Raw genomic sequence first — 23,176 nt, 5'->3', positions numbered from 1 at the left:
AACTCCTTCTAATACTCTCTGGTCAACTGTGTCATTCTCTCAAACCCTTCGTGCCCCACGTTGGGCACTAAAAAGGACTGTTTTGGTTTAATCCAGGTAGGCATCTCACCAACACAGAGCTGCTATCTTACTCCTCCCACCCACCCCCAGTGGGATAGGGAAAGAGAAATTGGACAGGCAAAAGTCAAACTAAAAGAGGGGAGATTTAGATTATAGGTTAGGAGGAAATTCTTCACTCAGAGGGTGGTGAGGCATTGGAACAGGTTGCCCAGAGAAGTTGTGGATGCCCCATCCCTGGAGGTGTTCATGACCAGGTTGGATGAGGCCCTGGGCAACCTGATCTAGGGGGTGGCATCCCTGCCTATGGCAAGGGGATTGGAACTAGATGATCTTTAAGGTCCCTTCCAACCCGAGACATTCTATGATTCTATGAAAAGTTAGGAAAATCATGGGTTGAGATAAAGACAGTTTAATAAGTTTAAAAATAAAAAGGAAACAACATAAAAACAAAAACAAGAAACACAAGTGATGCAAAACACAATTGCTCACCACCAGCCAACCAATATCCAGACAGTCCCAGAGCAACTTCCACCCTATTTTTTATTATTACTGAGCATAACATCATATGGTATGAAATGTCCCTTTCATCAGTTTGAGTCAGCTGTCCTGGCTATGTCCCCTCCCTACTTCTGGGGAACCTCCAGCATACTTACTGGCAGGGCAGTATGAGAAGCAGAAAAGACCCTGATTCTATGTAAACACTGCTCAGCAGAAACTGAAGTATTGGTGTGTTATCAACACTATTTTCATCACAAATCCAAAACATAGCACCATACAAGCTACTATGAAGAAAACTGGCTATTCCAGCCAACACCAGCAAAAGCATATATGACAGTTTGAATCTATTTGTCCACTAAATGTCTGTTTTTTATGCCCATTATATACTGAGTTTTGTACAGTGCTTTGAACAGACAGAATAGCCTAGCCCAGCTCCCACCACGGTCAGCATTACTCCTTCCCAAGCCTCTGCCTTTACACCCTCCAAACATACCCTTTTAAACTTCACTGCTGGAATCTGCTCCAAATGTTGATATGGTGGGTTCAGGGCATTTTGGAGTCTCGATTTCCATGGCAACCAGGCTTCTCTGCTTGGAACCTGTAGTTCAGGAGGGGACATGAGGGGGCAAGAAGTCTTTAAATGTGTCAATTAGTATGCAGGGCCAAGGCTGTATGTAATTGCAGGGAGTGCCTGAAAAGGCAAGCAGTGGTGGGGCTGTCCTGACAGCAGGGCAGACCAGGGGAAGATGGAGTTACCAGTATTTGGCTATAGCTGAGGGGAGCTGAATAACAGCTGCCTGTTGCACTGGCAGAAGCATGCCCACTAAGGGAAGGCATTGTGCCAGACATTCACCTACAAGTGGTTACAATATTTTGTCCTGGACTGACAACATTTCAGTCAGGGCTGCATGTATTTTATACAGCTGTACAGGAGCTATAAATGCTTTGTAATGTTTCTGAATAAACAATGCAATGCAATAAATCTAAGATTGTTACAGGGATTAATTCCATGGCAATATTTATCTCAATATTTATCATTAAAAGGAAAGTGCTAAATAGTTATTATTAAAAGGAAAACATTCTAGGTATCTTAATATGATATCCCAGATGAGCCCCCTCTCTTCTCCCTGGTGACAAATGATAGAATGCAAGGGAATGGCACAAAACTGTGCCAGGGGAGGTTCAGCCTAGATATTAGGAAAAATTTCTTCACTGTGTGGGTAGTTAAACACTGGAACAGGCTTCCTAGAGAGGTGATTGATGCCTCATGCCTGTCAATGTTGAAGATGCATTTGGATAATGTCCTGAATAATACGCTCTAATTTTTGGTAAGCCCTGAAGAGGTTAGGCAGTTGGACTTCAAGATCTTTGTAGGTTCCTTCCAACTGAACTATTCTATTCTATTCTATTCTATTCTATTCTATTCTATTCTATTCTATTCTATTCTATTCTATTCTATTCACTGTTGGTATTTCAGTTTCTTTTTTTTTTAATTCAGGAAGTGCACATCACTTTTCCAATCATTTCACATTCAGTGCATAGAATCTGCCTAGAGAAATTTCAGGAGTCACCTATTAATCATTTTGTTGTTGATTATTTTTATTTAGTCTGTCAGACAATCTATCCCCTTCCCAAAATATGTATGCTCCCTATATTTCAATGTTTTATCTGGGATTTACTTGTTTTAAGACATGACTTACTGATCTTGTGTGAAGCATTGTTTCTTTGTTTTTCCCAATGAATCCCTGTAAAACAACCCTTCTGTCAGTACAGTTCTTGAGTATTTGAGTTGTTTGTGGAAAAGATTTGTGAAGGGGAAGAATTCCCCCAGAAATTCCTATTAGGAAGTAAAAATAGAAAAAATGCAGAGAGAAACAGTATTGCGTAGGAGCTGGACTTCATGCTCCTTCCAGCCTCTCGCTGTCTAATACTTCATGAGACCTGAAACACTCTAGGAGTCCTCTGGATGTTGGGCTCCCTCATACCCAAGGAGGTGTCACTCTGCAGGAACCTGACCTACAAAAACATAACAATCGCCTCCACCTCCCCAGGGCCTCCAGCAGAGGATTTTCTTGGCTTCTATGTAGGTTTTGCTTCACTTCAGAACTGTATTGGGTTTATGTGGCAAGGTTTTGGTAGTGGGGAGCTGCAGGAGTGGCCTCTGTGAAAAGAGTCCAGAAGCTGCCCCATGTTAGAAAAGAGCCAGTTTCAGCCAGCTGGAAAAGGGACCTGCTGCTGGCCAGAGCCGAGCCAATAAGCAATGTTGTTTACACCTCTGTGAGAGCAGATTTAAGAAAAAGAGGAAAAAAAAAAAAAAAAACCTGTTGCACAACAGCAGCTGGGAGAGTGAGGAGTGAGAAACAGCCTTGCAGACACGAAGGTCAGTGAAGAAGGAGGTCATCTGGTCATCTAGGCACTGGAGCAGAAGTTCCCTTGCAGCCTATGGAGAGGACCGTGGTGGAGCAGATTTACATGCTGCAGCCTGTTAAGGAGCCCACAGTGCAGCAGGTGGATCTGACCTGAAGGAGGCTGTGGCCTATAGAGAGCCCCCCCACCAGAGCAGACTCTGGACCAGACCTGTAGTTCGTGGAGAGGAGCCCAAGCAGGAACAGGTAATCTGTCAGGAGCTGCCGCCCGTGGGGGACCCATGTTGGAGCAGATTGCTCCTGATAGATGGACCCCGTAGTATGGACCAATATTTGGGTCTTGAAGAGTTGCTGCCTGTAGGAAGCCCACGTAGGGTCAGGTTGGGAAGGACTGTATCCCATGGGAGGGACCCCACATTGGAGCAGGGGAAGAGAGTGACCGTGAAGAAGCGTTGTGTACTGAATGCAACCCCCATTCCCCATTCCCCTGTGCTGCTCTGGGGGAGGTTGTAGAAGAGGGTAGATGGGGGGGAAGATGCTTTTAGTTTGTTTTTAGTTTCTCGCTGCTATGGCAAGTTAGTAATAGGTAATAAATGTCATTAATCTCCCTATGCTGAGACTGTTTTGCCTGTGATGATAACTGTTGAGTGATCTCCATGTCCTTATCTCAGCCCTTGAGTCCTTTTCATCGCATTTTTTCTCCCCCTTTTCCTTTTGAGGAGGGGGAGTGAGAGAGCGGTTGTGGTGGAGCTCAGCTGCCCAGCAGGGTAAAATCACCACAGGATACATGCTTTTTAGGTAAAATAGGCCAGATAGGTGAGGTGGTGGAGTTGCCCTTTATGTGAGACAACACCTGGAATGCATGGAGGTCTGCCTTGGGGTAGATGATGAGTGGATCGAGAGCTTGATCACCACAAGAACCAATTTCAAAAATGTGCTAATTCAAAAAATTCACTGTAGAAAATGTGACCTAAATTTAATATCTGCCACATTTTATTTTAGTATCTGTATACATTTTTTAAAATTTACATTTACAATGAAATTTTTCAGGAGAATCTGCTTATTTAGATTTACTGGAAAAAAATAAAAAATTCATGTTCTGAATTGTGTTCAGTACTTCAGTCTGATATAGAGTCAAAGCCATTTCAAAACATGAATAATTCTCACAAAAAGCAGAACAACTTTTTCTGATCACTATAGTCTTGTGGAATAGGTTAATAAGATGACTGTAAGCAGTGATGCCTTGAACTCTCCCCTGTATCTCTGTAGTGCTTAAATTATGCTTGCTAAAGCAACTTTGAAACAGTGTTTTTCCTTGACCAAAAACCTCTTGAACTTTTGGGGACTTAGCAGATACCAAGTATCAAAGGAAAAGGCACAAATTGTCTGGGATATAGTCAACTAACCTGAGCTTCAAAATTCCAAAAGGGCAAAGGCAATTAGGAATTCAAAAAATCATAGACTATCCCGAGTTGGAAGGGACCCACAAGGATCATCAAGTCCAACTCCTGGCTCCACACAGGTCTACCCAAAAATTCAGATGATATGACTAAGATCATAGTCCAAGCGCTTCTTAAACTCCGACAGGCTTGGTGCAGTGACTACTTCACTGGGGAGCCTGTTCCAGTGCGTGACCACACTCTCGGTGAAGACCTTTCTCCTGATGACCAGCCTGAACCTCCCCTGTCGCAGCTTGACTCCATTCCCTCGGGTCCTATTGCTGGTCGCTAAAGAGAACAGATCAGCGCCTGCCCCTCCATTCCCACTCATGAGGAAGCTGTAGACTGCGATGAGGTTTCCCCTCAGCCTCCTCTTTTCCAGGCTGAACAAGCCCAGTGACCTCAGCCGCTCCTCATACGTCTTCCCCTCTAGGCCCTTCACCATCTTTGTAGCCCTTCTCTGGACACTCTCCAATAGTTTCACATCCTTTTTGTACTGTGGTGCCCAGAACTGCACACAGTATTCAAGGTGAGGCCGCACCAGCGCAGAGTAGAGCGGGACAATCACTCCCCTCGACTGACTAGCAATGCCGTGCTTGATGCATCCCAGGATACGGTTGGCCCTCCTGGCTGCCAGGGCACACTGCTGGCTCATATTCAGCTTGCTATCAACCACAACCCTCAGATCCCTCTCTGCGGGGCTGCTCTCCAGCGTCTCATCGCCCAGTCTGTACGTATAGCCAGGGTTGCCCTGTCCCAGGTGCAGGACCCGGCACTTGCTTTTGTTAAACTTCATGCGGTTGGTGATCGCCCAGCTCTCCAGTTTGTCCAGATCTCTCTGCAAGGCCTTTCTACCCTCAACAGAGTCAACATCTCCTCCCAGTTTAGTATCATCAGCAAATTTACTCAAAACACCTTCTAGTCCTACATCCAAATTGTTTATGAAAACATTGAAAATTGAACAAGAATTGAACAAGAATTGAACAGAAAGAAGCTATTTGAAACCTCCCCAAGCCGCATACACCAAGAAAACTGTGAGCGTTTCTAGGAATGACAGAATGGTATCACCTGTGGATTGCAAATTATGGCCTGTTGGTAAAACCTCTATGCAAATTACCAAAAGATTCACAAAATGGGACTCGTGAATGGACAAATGGCAGCAGAGCTGTGTTTAAACAACTGAAAGAAACTCTGATGAAAGTCCATGCCCTGGGATTACCAAACATTTTTTGAACTTTTCACTTATGAGTGATGAGGAGTGGCACTAGGGGTCCTAGCCCAGTTTCTAGGAGGGCAATGGAGAGCCATAGCATATTTTTCCAAACAATTGGACAATGCAAGCCAGGGATGGCCCAGCTGCCTCAAAGCAGTAGCAGCCACAGTATTATTAATTCAAGAGGCATGCAAACTCACTTTAGGACAAAAGATAACTGTGTACATACCACATATGGTATCCACAGTTTTAGAACAAAAAGGAGGGGATTAGTTGTCCCCCAGCAGTATGCTGAAATGCCAAGTAATACTACTGAAACAAGATGACATTAATCTTAAGACTACTTCAGTTGTCAGTCCTGCAGTGTTTCTCTCCACTGATCGAGTGGAGAGTCCACCAGAACATGATTGCTTAAAGACAGTGGAAGAAACTTACGCTAGCTGCCCAGATCTTAAAGATGTTCCGTTGGAAAACCTAGACTGGGAATTGTATACTGACGACAGCAGTTTTGTTCATGACAGGAAGAGATTGTCAGGATATGCTGTGACGACCTTAGATGGCATAATAGAGGCATGAGCCTTATCTCCCAAAACATCAGCCCAAAAGGCAGAGCTAATAGCTTCAACTCAAGCATTGGAACTAAGTGAAGGGAAAAAGGTTAATATCTGGACAGATTCTAAGTATGCTTTTGGAGTTGTACATGCCCATGGAGCCATCTGGAAAGAGAGAGGACTACTATCAGCACAAGGAAGTGAAATCAAGCATGCTACACAAATACAAGAACTATTAGAGAGCATTCAAAAACCGACGGCAGTTGCAATAATGCACTGCAAAGCCCATCAAACAGGAAAGGCCCCACAAGAAATAGGTAATCAATTGGCAAATAAAGCTGCCAAAGAGGCTGCAGAAACAGGTGTCATGGCATTATTACCAGAAATAGTTCTACCGAAAACACCACCTAAATATGATAATAAAGAAGCCAAATTAATAAAGGGCCTTACAGGCACAGCAACAAACAGATGGGTGGGCTGTTACGCCCACAGGGCAAATAGTAATCCTGCCCTCATTAATGAAAGAAATTACCAGATGAGAAGATAATAAAGTACATTGTGGAACTGAAAATTTAGAAAAACATCTTTGAAAAATAGTTATAAGCTGGGCAATGACAGAAATAATCTGCTCCATTACAGAAAAAATGTGAAATATGTTGTAAAATATATGTATGTAAAATATATGTAAAAAAATGCCAGCAATAAGTTAATTTTTGGGGTTACAAAAGTAGGAAATTCCCCTGGAGACTGGGGAAAATTTGATTTTACAGAACTACCTAGAAAGGGGGGATATAGGTACATCCTTGTTCTGGGTGATACTTTTACTGGATGGCCAGAGGCTTTTCCCTGTCGAACCAACAGAGCTAGAGAAGTAACTAAAATCTTGTTAAAAGAAATTATCCCAAGGTTTGGTGATCCTTTAGGAATGTCCTCAGACAGAGGACTGCATTTTGTTGCTGAAGTTATAAAACAATTGAGCAAAAGCTTAAGCATAGCATAGGACCTCCATATCCCCTACAGGCTACAATCAAGTGGAAAAGTAGAAAGAATGAGCTATACGCCTAAATTGCAAATTGCAAAAATACATCAGGAAGCATCGATGACTTGGATACAAGCACTACTTTTAGCGCTATTAGGAATTATAATACAACCTCATGGTAAAAATAATTTAAGTCCCTATGAAAAATAATTTAAGTCCTTATGAGTTGCTATATGAGACTATCAGACCCCACATATACCAGGGGCAATCCATATGAGACGGGAAATAGATTTAAATAATTACTTAATGTCTTGGGGAAAGACTTTACAGGAACTGCAAAAGTACATGACAAGCAGGCCCTTGGAACTGGATACATCAGCCCATTCATTTCAACCTGGAGACTGGGTCTACATCACGTCGTGGAATTCAGAGCCGCTAACTGAAAAGTGGAAAGAACCATTGATGCTACACAGGCACTACAAATTGAAATATCTAGTTTATCCAAGGAAGTGATGCAAAACCAAATGGCTCTTGACTTACTATTGGCTTTACAGGGAGGTGTTTGAAAGATTATTAATATGAGCTGCTATATATATGTCAACCAAGCCAGCAGAATTTCTCTGGATTTAGCAGAAATTTGGGAGCAAACAAAAATCTTGCATCAAGTTATGAAGGACAATATGTCCTGGGGATTTGAAGAGCTATGGCATAAACTTATTGTTATTATAATAGTTATAATTTGTCTGCACATCTTAGCCTGTATAATGATTAAATGCTGTAGTTGTTGCAGTCAATTGTACATGGAAGTAAAGTTTAAATATTGAGGCTTTGGATTTGTGAGTACAAAGTCTCAATAAAAGGGGGGAATCGATGCTTTGAACAAAGATTCTACTGTATCTCTGTAGTACTTCAATTATGCTTACTTGAGCAACTTTGAAAATTTGGTATGTACGAAAAGGATAAGAAAACCTTGAGCTTTGTTGATAGCATGCACAAATAGATCAGAAGCCTTGGGCCTTGCTAAGCTTTGTGATTAAAACCCGCTAGGACCAGTTTAGGACCATATAAATGGGAAAAAGAGATGAACCATCTGGGATGACCCACACTGTGCATGCATTAAGGTAGAGTTCAACTAGAGGACACCAAGAAAACAACCACCAGAGGGTCTCAGAGACCTCTAAAGACCACCAACCCATAACAGCGCATGCCCAAAAGGGGCAGACACTATGTAAATGATTTGGGGGTAAAATAATGAATATGTATATGCATTGCGGGAAAGCTTTTGCATATGTAATGTCTGCAGTGTATATAAGCTTAAGAGTTTTTGAGCCAGGTATGCACACTAGGAAGAACTATCCCCCGTGCATCCAGTGCTGCAATAAAAAGAATGCCTGCTTTCTAAAACTACAAAATTGAGTCTTAGAGAGTTTCTTTGACCAGCTTTTATGGTAACAGTAGCCTAAGGAAAAGCTTGCATGGATTTTTTTGGGAAGGAGAAGTTTAGGGGGAGAACTTTTCAGTCCATAATAAGTAATTGGTGTATTTTCTTCTGTTTTGTTAAATCTTATTCTGTTTATCCCATCCTCTCACTCTGCTTTTAAACTTCTAAATCACAGTGTATTAAAATGATAGTAAAAAGTTACTATGATTCTTTTAGCAATTAGTCTCTAGATTAAACACACCCATCTCTACCTTTACATAACATCATAGCTCTCTCTTCCTTTTCTTGTGCCAACATGGAAAAATAGGTTCTAGGTATCAGTTTCACAAAAACTGCTTCTGGATACCATTGCACAATATTGTACTGGGCTTATGTGGCAAAGGTTTGGCCTCTGTGAGACACTCTAGAAGATGCCCCATGTTAGATAACAGCCAGTTCCATCTGGCTTCAAAGGGACCCACCACTGGCCAAAGCTGAGTCAATAAGCATCTCACCTCTCACCTTTCTGAGAACATATCTAAGAAAGGGAATAAAATTGCTGCAAAACAGCAGCTGTGAAAGAGGAGTGAGAAAATGCAGAGAAAAACAACCCTGCAGACACCAAGGACAGTGCAGAAGGAGGGGAAGGAGGTGCTCCAGGTGCTGGAGCTGAATTTCACTTGTGGTCCTTGGAGAGAACCATGGTGGAGCAGGTCGTCCCACTGCAGCCCATGGTGTACCACAGTGGAGTAGATCTTCACGCAGCATCCAATGGAGGAGCCCACGGTGGAGCAAGTGGATCTGGCCTGAAGGAGGCTGCATCCCATGGAGAGCTCCTGCAGGAGCAGACTCCAGGCCAGAACCTTCAGACTGTGGAGAGGAGCCTGCGTGAGAACTGGCAGGAGCTGCCACCCGTGGGAGACCCATGCTGGAGCAATTTGCTCCTGAAGGATGGGCCCCATGGTACAGACCCATATTGGAGCAGTTCTTGAAGAACTTGGATCATTTGGGGAAGGACTGCATTCTGTGGGAGAGACCCCACGGTGGAGCAGGGGAAGAGAATGTGAAGGAGTAGCAGGTAGAAAGCATTACTACGGGGTCCATCTATCAGGAGCAATCTGCTCCAACATGGGTCCCCCACGGGCGGCAGCTCTTGCCAGATCACCTGCTCCTGCTTGGGCTCCTCTCCACGAACTACAGGTCTGGTCCAGAGTCTGCTCTGGTGGGGGGGCTCTCTATAGGCCACAGCCTCCTTCAGGTCAGATCCACCTGCTGCACTGTGGGCTCCTTAACAGGCTGAAGCATGTAAATCTGCTCCACCATGGTCCTCTCCATAGGCCACAGGGGAACTTCTGCTCCAGCGCCTGGAGCACCTCCTCCCCCTCCTTCTTCACTAACCTTGGTGCCTGCAGGGCTGTTTCTCACTCCTCACTCTCCCAGCTGCTGTTGTGCAACAGCAGTTTTTTTCAATTTCTTAAATCTGCTCTCACAGAGGCGCAAGCAACATTGCTTATTGGCTCGGCTCTGGCCAGCAGCAGGTCCCTTTTCCAGCTGGCTGAAACTGGCTCTTATCTAACATGGGGCAGCTTCTGGACTCTTCTCACATAGACCACCCCTGCAGCCCCCCACTACCAAAACCTTGCCACGTAAACCCAATACACCTGCCAATGTTAAACCACCATAAATATAAAAATACTCTTCATGTCTTCACAATAGTAGAAAAAGAGTGAATTTTGTTATCTGCATACCAGGTCTTGCTTACAGATGTACTTATATCTTTCATTTAAATGCATTTTTATCATTTTCTACGTATATAATACCTCTTCTAATAATTAATATTAGAAATAATATGATATAGCATTAACATTAACATAAAATGTTAAATATTAAATAGCTTTAAATATTAACTTTCTTGACAATATTAATGAAAACAAGATGTTTCCATGATTGTAGCATTTTAACATTAACTTTTTTGGAGATTGATGTCTATCAAATACTTTATAGTGATTGGCATCCATCCCAGTACATAGAGCTAGCAGAAGGTGTACGGTATTTCTTCCCTTGCTTTCTAATTGACAACACTGTGAGTGACTTCAGTGGCGTGGCCTTGGAGTGGTCCCACAGAGATGAATTTCACACTTAGTGCACAAATATGATCACAGAATTTAAGCCCTGGGCAGAAATAATAAAGATATTAGTAAATGGTGATGTTGACAGTTGTGCATTTCAGCTTTAGTTGAGAACAAAGACAAAATTGCAGAATCATACAGTCATAGAATTGTTTGGGTTGAAAGGGACCTTAAAGGTCATCTAGTTCCAACCCCCCTGCCATGGGCCAGGACACCTTCCACTACATAAGGTTGCTCAAAGCTCCATCCAACCTGGCCTTGAACACTTCCAAGGAGGGGCCATTCACAGCTTCTCTGGGCAACCTGTTCCATCTGCTGTTTGTGGGAAGTCCACATAGGTTCAATTTGGGAAGGACTTTTGACCATGGGAGGGGCCCCACATTGGAGCAGGGGAAGAGAGTGACCATGAAGGAGTGGTGGAGATGAAGCGTTATGGACTGACCACAAACCCTATTCCCCGTTCCCCTGCACCGCTCGGGGGGAGGTTGTAGAAGAGGGTAGATGGGGGGGAGATGCTTTTAGTTTGCTTTTAGTTTCTCACTGTTCTAGTCTGCTAGTGATAGGCAATAAATTATATTAATCTCTCTGTTGAGTCTGTTTTGCCCATGAGGCTAATTGTTGAGTGATATCTCTGTCCTTATCTCAACTCTTGTGCCCTTTCTAAGACAGGCCAGATAGGTGAGGTGGTGGAGTTGCCCTTTATGTGAAAGAACACCTGGAATGTATGGAGGTCTACCTTGTGGTGGATGATGAGTGGATCAAGAATTTATAGGGAAGGATTAAAGGACAGACTAACAAGGGTGACAGTGTTTTGGGTGTTTGCTACAGGCCATCTGATTAGGAGGAGGAAGTAGATGAGGCCTTCTACAGACAGCTGGAAGTAGCCTCACCATCACAGGCCCTAGTTATCATGGGGCACTTCAGCCACCCTGACATCTGCCAGAGGAGCAACACAGCAAAGCACAAACAATCCAGGAGGTTCCTGGAAAGCACTGTTAATAACTTTCTGACGCAGGTGATGGAGTAGCCAATGAGGAATGGTATGTTGCTGGACCTTGTACTAACAAACAAAGAGGGACTGGTTGGAGATGTGAAGGTTGGGGGCAGCCTTGGCTACAGTGACCACAAGATCATAGAGTTCAGGATCCTGCAAGGTGGAAGCAAGGCAATAAGATAGATCACAATCCTTGACTTCAGCAGAGCTAACTTTGTCCTCTTCAGGGACCTTCTTGGAAGAATTCCATGGGAATGGGTCCTAGAAGGAAAAGGGGTCCAAGAGAGCTGGTTAATATTCAAGCATTACTTCTTCCAAGCTCAAGATTGGTGCATTCCTATGAGTAAGAAGTCAAGCAAAGAGGGCAGGAGACCTACATGGATGAACAAGGAACTCCTGACAAAACTCAAACAGAAGCAGGATGTGTACAGGAGGTGGAAGCAGGGAAAGGCCACTGGGGATGAATATAGGGATGCTGTCAGAGTATGCAGAAATACAACAAGGAAGGCCAAGGCCCATTTGAAATTAAATTTGTCTGAGGATGTCAATGACAACAAGAAAGGCTTCTTCAAATACATCAATAGCAAAAGGGAAATTAGGGAAAATGTAGGCCTACTACTGAATGGGGCAGGGACCCTGGCAATGGAGAATGCAGAGAAGGCAGAGATACTTAATGCCGCCTTTGCTTCAGTCTTCACTGCCAAGGCCAGCCCTCAGGAATCCCTGACCCAGGAAACCAGGGAGAAAGTCAGGAGAAAGGAAGACTTTCCCTTGGTTGAGGAGGATTGGGTTAGAGATCATTTGAGGTATCAACTTGATAACTTAAAATTTATGGGCCCTGATGGGATGCAGCCATGAGTGCTGCGGGAGCTGGCAGACATCATTGCTATGCCACTCTCGATCATCTTTGAAAGGTCATGGCAATCAGGAGAGGTGCCTGAGGACTGGAAGAAAGCAAATGTCACCCCAGTTTTCAAAAAGGGCAAGGAGGAAAACCCATGAAACTACAGGGAAGTTAGCCTTACTTCAGTCCCTGGAAAGGTGATGGAACAGCTCATCCTGGATGGTATCTCTAAGCATGTGGAAGACAAGGTGATGAGGAATAGTCAGCATGGATCCACTAAGGGGAAATCATGTTTAACCAATCTGATAGCCTTCTATGATGGAATGAGTGTCTGGGTAGATGAGGGGAGAGCAGTGGATGTTGTCTTCCTGGACTTCAGTGAGGCTTTTGACACTGTCTCCCATGATATCTTCATAGGCAAGCTCAGGAACTGCAGGCTGGATGAGTGGATGGTGAGGTAGATTGAGAACTGCCTGAACAGAAGGTCTCAGAGGGTTGTGATCAGTAGCACAGTCTAGTTGGAGGCCTGTAGCTAGCAGTGTCCACCAGGGGTAAATACTGGGTCCAGTGTTGTTTAACTTATTCATCAATGACTTGGAAGAAGGACTAGAGTGTTTCTTCCAGCAAGTTATTGATGATACAAAACTGTGAGGAATGGCTGATACACCAGAGTGCTGTGCTGTCATTCAGAAGGCTCTTGACAGGCTGCAAAGATGGGCAGAGAGGAACCTTTTGAAACTCAAGAAAGGCAAGTGCAGGGTCCTTGTTGTGGTTTAACCCAGCAGGCAGCTAAGCACCACACAGCCATTCGCTCACCCTCCCCCCCAAGAGTGGGATGGGAAAAAAAAAAAAAGTTAAATCTTGTGGGGTGAGATAATGACAGTTTAATAGGACAGAAAAGAAAGAGAAATAATAATAATAGTGGTAGTAGTAATAATAATATGCACAAAGCAAGTGAGGCACAATGCAATTGGTCCTCTGTTCCTTCACACACACCCCTGGCCAGCCACCCCATATTAATTTTTCAGCATGACGTCATACGACATGGAATATCCCTTTGGCCAGTTTGGGCAAGCTGTCCTGGTTCTGTCCCCTCCCAGCTCCTGCTGCACCCCCAGCCTCCTCACAGTCTGAGCAGTATGATGAGCTGAAAAGTCCTTGACTTAGTGTAAGCACTGCTCTGCAACAATTAAAACATCAGCATTTTATCAACATTATTCTCATCCTACATCCAAAAATAGCACTAGGAGGAAAATTAACTCTATCCTAGCCAAAACCAGGACAGTCCTGAACTGGGGAAAGAATAAACCCATGCACCAGTACAGGCTGGGGGCTGACCTGCTGAAAAGCAGCTCTGCGGAGAAGGACCTGAGGGTCCTGGTGGATGATAAGCTGACCAGCAATGCACACTTGCAGCCAAGAAGGCCAATGGTATCCTGGCCTGCATTAAGAAGAATGTTGCCAGTAGGTCAAGAGAGGTTATCCTCCTCCTCTACTCAGCCCTGGTAAGGCCTCATTTGGAGTACTCTGTCCAGTTCTGGGTATCCCCAGTACAAGAGGGACATGGAGCTCCTGGAGCGAGTCCAGCAGAGGGCTATGAAGATGATTAGGGGATTGGAGCATCTCTCATATAAGGAAAGGCTGAGGGAACTGGACCTGTTCAGCCTGGAGAAGAGAAGGCTCAGAACATATCTTATCAATGTATATAAATACCTGAAGGGAGGATGTCAAGAGGATGGGGCCAGACTCTTCTCAGTGGTGCACGACAGGATGAGAGACAACGGGCACAATCCGGAACACAGGAAGATCCATCTGAACATGAGGAAAATTTTCTTTACTATGAGGATGACTGAACATTGGAACAGGTTGCCCAGAGAGGTGGTGGAGTCTCCTTCCTTGGAGATATTCAAAAGCCATCTGGCCACAATCTTGGGTAATGTGCTCTAGGGGACCCTGCTTGAGCAGGGAGGTTGGACTAGATGATCTCTAGAGGTCCCTTCCAACCTCAACCATTCTGTGATTCTCTGATTCTGTGATAATTCCTTACTCACCGAGTGGTCCATCCGTCAAATCCATGTCTCTCCAATTTAGAGACAAGGATGTTGTTTGGGAAAGAAGAAGAATAATGGTAAAGGATCATTGGCCCAATGTTAGACATTGCAGAGGCAGTTCCTGATGGAAATGCAGAATGACCAAAAGCTGTAATTCTGTTGCAAGGTAGAACACAAAAGCAGTAACTGTTCTGGAGAGAACGGCTTTTAAGTCATCGTAGGCTGTGGCTGCGATGTTCACCTACACCCTGTGGTGGCAGGTATAGTCTCCAGATCCCTAGAAATGCAGGGTCGGTCAGAGTGTTTGGGGTCCTTTCCCCAACCCCCTGCCTGAGTTTCACCTAGGGAGAGCCCAGAGGCTCATTCTGAGAGGCTGTGCTTCCTGACTCAGAGGAACTATCACCTAGTGGTGATTTTTGGCTGGGATAGAGTTAATTTTCCTCCTGGTAGCTGGTATGGTGCTGTGTTTTGGATGTAGGATGAGAATAATGCTGATGAGAATAAAACTGATGTTTCAGTTGTTGCTGAGCAGCGCTTACACTAAGTCAAGGACTTTTCAGCTTCTCATACTGCCCTGACAGTGAGGAGGCTGGGAGTGCACAAGAAGCTGGGAGGGGACACAGTCAGGACAGCTGACCCAAGCTGGCCAAAGGGATATTCCGTACCATATAACGTCATGATGAATAATAAAATCGGGGGAGCTGCTGCTCAGGGTGGGGCTGGGCATCGGTCAGCGGGTGGTGAGCAATTGCATTGTGCATCACTTGTTTTGTGTATTCTTTTATCATTATTATTATTATCCGTTCCTTTTCTGTCCTATTAAACTGTCTCGATTTAAATCCATGAGCTTTTGCCCGTTTCTTTTTTAAATTCTCTCCCCCGTCCCACTGTGGGGTGAGCGAGCAAAAAGCTGTGTGGTGCTTAGTTGCTTGCCGGGTTAAACCACAACATAGTTGAAAAGCGCAAACCCCTCAGGGCTTTCTGACAGCCGCTCACAACTTGTGAAATCCTCAGGAGTCAGTCAAAGTTGGCCTTGTATCCTGCCAGTAAGGGCCTGTGGGGTCCTTCCTGTAGGGTAGTGAAAAGCTCTAAAGCTGTATTCTTTTAGACAAGGAACCAATTTTGCCTTACTCTCTTTTTCTCCCTCCATCTCTCCCAGACTAACACCAAATAAGCAAAGACACTGCAGGTTTTTTTCATACATGTTGGAGAGGTGAATGGATATTTATGCTTAGTCTGAATATTGCATCCTTTTCAACAGTATTCATTCAGAATATTGCATTCTTTTGCTAAAGCAGAAAAGGTTTGAAGCTTCTTGTAACTTGGTAGCGTTTTGACCAGATGTCACTTTCTATAGGAGATTGTTATGTTACTAGGTAGTTACATATGGAACAGCGAAGCTGAACTGAAAGACACAAGCAAGACTAGGGCTTTCCCAGCCTTCGGACCATCAATAAGGAGACTGAGTAAGTAAGAGGGTTATATGTCCAAGTGGAGAACAATGCCGAGTGGTGTCCCTCAGGGACCAGCACTGTTTAACATCTTTGTCAGTGACATGGTGTACTGGGTCTGGCTGGGATGGAGTTAACTTTCCCTACAGCAGCCCATACAGTGCTGTGCTCTGCACTTGTAGCTAGAATAGCATTGGTAACACACCAGTGTTTTGTCTACTGCTGAGCAATACTGGCACAGCATCAGGACTCCCTCTAACCCTCCCAGAGCCAGCAGGCTGGGGGTGGGCAAGAGGTGAGGAAGGAACATCACCAGGGCAGCTGACCTAAACCAACCAAAGGGATATTCCATACCATATGATGTCACACTCAGCACTAAAAGGTGGAAAAAGGAAGGAGAGGGGAGGAGTGGGCTCTCGTTGCGAAAACGTCTGATCTCCCGAACACCATCTACGTGCGTTGAAGCCCTGCTTCAAGGATGTGGTCAAGCATCGCTCATTGGTGGGAATTAGGGAGTAATTTCTTTCCTCTGCACTTCCACACGGCCTTTGCTTTTTTTTCTTTTTTTCCTTTTCCCCTTTTTCTTTCCCCTTTAGTTAAATTATTTAATTAATAATATTTCCCCCTTAATAATTATTTTTTCTTTAATTAAATTATCCTTATCTCAACCCATGAGTTGTTTCTTTCCTTTTCTTCTTCCCCTCCTCTTCTGAGGAGGGGGAGTGAGAGAGCGGTTGTGGTGGAGTTCAGCTGCCTAGCAAGGTAAAACCACCACACATGGACAGTGGGATTGACTGCACCCTCAGCAAGTTTACCAATGACACCAAGTTGTGTGGTGCGATTGACACACTGGAGGGAAGGGAAGCCATCCAGAGGGACCTGGAGTTGGGGTTGTTCAGCCTGGAGAAGAGAAGGATCCAGAGAGACCTTATAGAGGCCTTCCAGTACCTAAAGGGGGCCTACAGGAAAGCTGGAGATGGCCTCTTTATCTGGGAGCGTAGTGATAGGACAAGGGGTAACAGTTTTAAACAAAAAGAGGGTAGATTTAGATTAAATATTAGGAAGAAATTCTTTGCTACGAGGGTGGTAAGGCACTAGAATGGGTTGCCTGGAGAAGCTGATGGATGTCCCCTCCCTGGAAGTGTTCAAGGCCAGGTTGGATGGGGCTCTGAGCAACCTGGTCTCATGGAAGGTGTCCCTGCCCATGGCAGGGGGGTTGGAATTGGATGATCCAACCCAAGCTATTCTATGATTCTATGATATGGGACACAGAACTTGTGATGATCAATTGTGTACTTGCTTGTTGGAGATGCTTTGCAATAGATGGAAAGCTGGCTGGTCATTCACTTCTGCATGCCGTGGCCTACATTTGTGACCATTTTGCTTTCTTTCCAACTCCTGTTCACCATCTGTTCTCTCTCCCTCTCTCCCCCCCCCCCCCCCAACTCCCCCCCCCCCCCCATCTCCTCTTTTTTCTCTTCTGTTAGTATTCATCTTGATTCCTTTTCCCCATTCCCCATGGCTAGGCAGTTGAATTGTTACTTATTCTACTATATGTTTCTTCATTAAAGTGGTCCTACTGAGCCTAAATATGCCCTTATTTGTGTAAGTGCCTGTTAGGGAGGGTAATCCATATTAGGTTTGTTTAGCAAGGAAATGTCTTCCCTGCTTTCTCTAGGGCCAAGACATAGTCTCTGGGACCATGACTTTCTCCTGCAGTTATTGCATCAGGCCTGGATGACCATGGATGATGGGAAGCTGTCCAAGAGAAGAGAGGTTTTCAGCTTTAGCAATAAGGCATGATAGCCAGCAGAGAAAATTTCTTTGCAGTTATATCATCCTGAGATGGGAGAATTAATCACAAAACCAAAAGATAAATAGAGTCCTGCTGGGTCCTGTACTTTGGCCACAACAGCCCCATGCAACGCTACAGGCTTGGGGCAGAGTGGCTGGAAAGCTGTGCAGAGGAAAAGGATCTGGGGGTGTTGGTCGATGCTTGCCTGAACATGAGCCGACAGTGTGCCCAGGTGGCCAAGAAGGCCAACGGCATCCTGGCTTGTATCAGGAATAGCGTAGCCAGCAGGATCAGGGAGGAGATCGTCCCTTTGCATTCTGCTCTGGTGAGGCCGCACCTTGAGTACCGTGTTCACTTTTGGGCCCCTCACTACAGAAAAGACATCGAGGCCCTGGAGCATGTCCAGAGAAGGTCTATGAAGCTGGTGAAGGGCCTGGACCACAAGTCCTATGAGGAGCTGCTGAGGGAACTGGGGTTGTTTAGTCTGGAGAAGAAGAGGCTCAGGGGAGACCTTATTGCTCTCTACAACTACCTGAAAGGCAGTTGTGGGGAGCTGGGGGTCGGCCTCTTCTCGCAAATAACCAGCAATAGGACTAGAGGGAATGGCCTCAAGTTGTGCCAGGGGAGGTTCAGGTTGGAAATTAGAAGAAATTTCTTCTCAGAAAGAGTAGTCAAGCGATGGAACATGTTGCCCAGGGAGGTGGTAGAGTCACCGTCTCTGGGGGTGTTTAAGGAAAAGGTTGGACATGGTGCTTAGTGACATGGTTTAGTGGGTGACATTGGTAGCAGGGGGATGGTTGGACCAGATGATCTTGGAGGTCTTTTCCAACTTTAATGATTCTATGATTCTATGACATTGTGTTGAGGTGAAGAGTATGGCTGCCTCCTCCAGACACTGTGGCCCAGGACTGATTCTGCCTGGCTGCTTGTGCCCAGACCAGTGCCTGGGGACCTGGAGTCTCAGCTCAGGATGGGTGTGGGGGGGTGGAACAAGGCTGCTGTTTTCCCTTTAGCAGTCTCAACCAGTAGCAAAGCTGAGCACATATCCCAGAGACATACAAACACAGACAAAGACAGGGCACTAATATAACCGGTCACACAGGTTGTTCCAGCCAAGGGCTGCCTTCATAAGGGTTCACATAAAGCATAGACATAGATAGCTGAAACCCCCTCCCCCTCTCTGGCTGGTAGAGGTAGAAGTTCGCTAGTGAAGGCACACACACACAGTACTCTCCAGGTTCACAATCACACACACATTTGTGGATCCTTCGCATACCTGGCACAGTCCATCTGTCTATCCAGCACCCCCGCCTGGATCCCTCAAGTACTTGCATGGCCCCTCTGTCCATCTGGCATCCCTGTCTGGATCCCAGGCCCTCATACCCACTTCATGGATCACCTACTTGTCGGCTAGTCCATCTTGAAGCTTGCTGCAAGCACGCGCTCACTCACACACTCGTCCCTCATGCACACCACATTCGCAAGTCCCCCTGGGCATACCAGTGTTATAAATGACTGAGTCCCAAACTTCTCTTGGACTATTAACAAAGGGTTTATCTTTGATCATTAGGATTTGCCCTACTTTGGACTCAGGTACCTTCATTATTAATTCTCCATCCTCAAAGGTTATTGTTGCATCTAATTTGGCTAATAGATCCCATCCCAAGAGTGGAATCGGGCATTCTGGTACATACTAAAATTCATGGGTTAGTTCCTTACCCCCAAAACGCAAATCAAGGGGTTGTAAGAATGGCCATTCCTCCTCTTTCCCTGTGGCTCCAATTATTGTAGTTGTCTTAGCTCCTAATTGTCCTTTAAAACTATTTAACACTGAATATGTTGCTCCTATTACATTTACAGCCTAATTAACACAGAGAAAGAAGCTCCCACAACCAACAAAAAATTCAAGCCTCTGTCTTCGTTTCCTAGCTTTATTTCAACTAGTGGACCTGCTAGGGTAGATGCCCCAGGTCCCCATCATTCCTGACTGTTGTGTTATAAATGACTGAGTCCCAAATAGGATTACAATCAGAGTTTACAATTTATTAAACGAATAGAGGCAAGCAAACAGCGCTGGGTGCGCCGGGAGTCTCTGCTCCACCGGGACGCACACCCGTTACGTAAGGCATCTAATTTTTTATACTCCTAGGCTAATACATATTTATTACTACTTCTAAAAGAGGCAAGGTTATTATAATTGGTTTCCCGAATCCGACGTCCTTCCAGGTGCACCTGCTTATCAGTCTCTGTTACTTTCTCGGGGGCCGCTCGGACAGGGAGACAGGGAGGCTCATATTCTTCCTCCTTATCTAGTGGTCTCTTGGCCGGCTGTCAGAAGTTACTGCACATTCGTGCAAAGTCAGCAGTTTTTCTCTGAAGAAATCCCTTTGTTCTCTTCTCGCCTAAACCCAGGCCTCAATGTTGACCCTTCAAAACCCCTTAGTGGCACGAATTGCTGGACCATTTCTTACAATTCCTCCTTTTTTTTTTTTTTTTTTAATCATCAATTCGTGTCTCTCCTTCAACCTTTGTCAGTAACAATTGGATTTCATCAGTCAGTTCTCGGGGTGTCCACTTCTTAAGCATCATTATCGACACGTCACCTTTTCTCTCCCGAAGTCATCACAAATTGGGTGCTATTTATTATCCGCCGTATCAACAACGTAAAGCAAGGTATCATACAAGGTATAAACAATAATGTCACTATACCACATAAAAATAAAAACAGCATCCTTTTAACCCATGGTTCACCAGGCAACCATGAAAAGAAATCCCAATCCATACCCTTCCAAGTTTGTACTGGGACGTGGGCTAGCTTTCTAATTTCCTTTGTTATCTGCTTGACCACTTTTCCATTATCATCAATCTGTAGACAACAATTAGAATCGTTCAGTTTTCCACATACTCCCCCTTCTTCTGCTAGTAAATAGTCTAAGACCATTCTATGTTGGAATATAGCATTTCTCATTTGAGTGGATTGGTCAGCCAAAAGATCCAAGGCCGTCGCTGTTTGATTTGTTACAACTTCGAGGATAGCTTGCAACCTAATTATTCGGTTCAAATTATAAATAGGTTCTCGGGCTCCTGATATCAACTCATTCGGGTTCCAGGTGGCTGGCCCATAATGCTGTATGATTCTTTCAGGAGGCCATTCATCCTTTCCCCATTTTTGGGCACTACCCCCGGTTAAGGAAGTATCAATAGATCGTTTCACTCTGTTCAGGTCATCATATAATCTTATTCCTAAATGATTTCCTTGTGTTTGTGACAATAAAAAGAACAAGGGTCTTATGTACCCCACATAGCATATTCCCGACCAATTTTCAGGTAGCCTCTTGTAAGCATGTTTGCCACACACCCAATAATGTCCCTTTAGGGCCCATGTCCCATTTGGAAAAGGACCATTCCATTCCTTTTTAGCCCTTGGGGCGTGATAATACAGTGTCCTTGTTACCGAGTGGTCCTGTTACAATGTCTGCCCCGTTCGTACTCGTATATGCGCACTTCCAAGCTCCCGCATCGGGTTTCCACTTACAGTCACAATTCAGTTCTCCTTGGTGGCCAGTTATATTATAAGCTGACCAGAAATGCTTAAAGAACACTCGCCTCCCATTCTCATTCTGCCATCTCCAGCGATAGACCCGCACCACATGCTATTCCTTAGTGGTGTTATCGCGCTGACAGCTCAAGATTTGACCATCAAATTGTCCCCCCGCTTGTGCTCTTGCCACAGTTTTACATCCGGATCCAAAAAATTCTCAATATGAGCATTTCAGCCAAGTCCCATTTCTCAGCTGAACATGTGTGGTGTTCCATTTCCCACTACGTGCTGTACAGTTTATAGGACTACATCCAGGATCGGTACAATCATATCCGGGGGACAGAGTCCAATTGCAAATGCTTTTTCCCACCGCCACTGTTCCTGTTCTGTTCAAGCAATATACACCCCGAGCTGACGAGTGCAACTGCCATGGGCCTCCTTCCTCTTTCCAAAATTGCGTCCCATTATGAACTTCGCTCAGATTACTGACCCACCACTTGGGTTCAACTGGGCCTGCTACCCAGGGCCAACTTTCAGTTCCCCCCGGTCCTCCACAAATCCAGCAGTTACTAAGGTTAAAGGCCCTAGCCACTTCCTCCCCCAAAGTGAAAAAGTTATTCCTCCATTCTTGCCCATGGCCCAATTGCCCCTGTAAAAACAATACCAGAAAGTATAGCATTTCTTATCCTTTTTCGTCGTCCAATCTTGAGAGTGTGGGAAACGCCTTTAATCATGAGGTTGGGCCCGCTTTCAGAGCTTGTGTTACCATTCAGCCCTTCGGAGTGATCCAGCTCCTGGAAAAACTAATCACAATTTCATTATGGGTTTAAGAGGTTCTCATGTTATTTTTCTCAGGACAACCTGATCTTAGCGCGGGAGAAGTCCGGTCGAGGCCCTCTCACTCGGCGGTCAATACCCATAGGGGTTGCCTCCCTCGGTAGACCATACACACCGCAGTGGAGGGTCCTACCCCGGTCTTGCCTTCTCCCTTTCCTCCCTTCAGCCTTGTCCTCTTTATCCAGTGCCCTTAATTCATGCAGAACCTCATTGCTGGGATATCAGTTCCTCTTTAGTCTCAGTTTCAGTTCCCCAGGAGTGGACTCAACCCTCCAGGCTTCGGTAGTTATTGGTCCTTTTATTCTGGATGCGTGGGTCCAACCCCTTTCTGCTGTTCTCACAGCTGTTTCAGTAGTAAGTAAAACAAGGTACGGTCCCTCCCATCGGGGGTTCAATGATTCTTCTCTCCAGGTTTTTATTAAGACCTTGTCTCCTGGTTGTATTTTATGAATAGCAAATCCTAAAGGTGGTGTCTGAGTCATCATCCCAATTTCTCTTAGCTCCTGTAATCTCCTTCCAATGGTAATTATGTATTTCTGGATACTATGATCCTCAATTACATTGTTCCCTAGGGGCATCCCTTGAGAATAAGGCATACCATATAACATTTCATATGATGATAATCCAGTCTCACTGTGTGGTTTAGTTCTTATGTTTAAAAGTGCCAATGGTAAGCATTTCGTCCAGGGCAGCTGTGTCTCGATCATTAACTTAGCCAATTGTTGTTTTATTGTTTGATTCATCCTTTCTACTTTCCCTGAGCTTTGTGGGTGCCAGGGAGTGTGGTATTCCCACTGAATACCTAATGATTGACACAACAATTTTATTATTTTAGAAGTAAAGCGTGTGCCCTGATCAGAATCAATGTACTGGATTATCCCATACCTTGGTATTAAATGTTCCAATAAAATTTTTACCACTGTCTGTGCAGTAGCTCGTGCTACAGGATAAGCTTCTACCCATTGTGTTAAATGATCTACGATTACCAATAGATATTTCATTCTCCCT

General features: G+C 44.8%; 2 long non-coding RNA genes across 2 annotated transcripts in view; one reads left to right on the top strand and one right to left on the bottom strand.

Moving 5' to 3' along the window:
* Window positions 1-23,176, top strand: part of LOC310888737 — a 66,709-nt gene that overhangs the window by 9,174 nt on the left and 34,359 nt on the right. The gene's annotated exons all lie outside the window — the stretch shown is intronic.
* The window catches only part of LOC310888738, a 37,342-nt gene that overhangs the window by 1,214 nt on the left and 12,952 nt on the right, over window positions 1-23,176 (bottom strand). Inside the window, exon 2 of the long non-coding RNA XR_014576112.1 lies at window positions 1,052-1,156. This is a non-coding gene — a long non-coding RNA (uncharacterized lncRNA). The remainder of the gene's footprint in view (window positions 1-1,051; window positions 1,157-23,176) is intronic.

The sequence above is a fragment of the Anser anser genome, assembly GCF_964211835.1.
Source record: "Anser anser genome assembly, chromosome: W".
Taxonomy (NCBI): domain Eukaryota; kingdom Metazoa; phylum Chordata; class Aves; order Anseriformes; family Anatidae; genus Anser; species Anser anser.
This window is presented reverse-complemented; position numbering and strand designations above follow the sequence as displayed.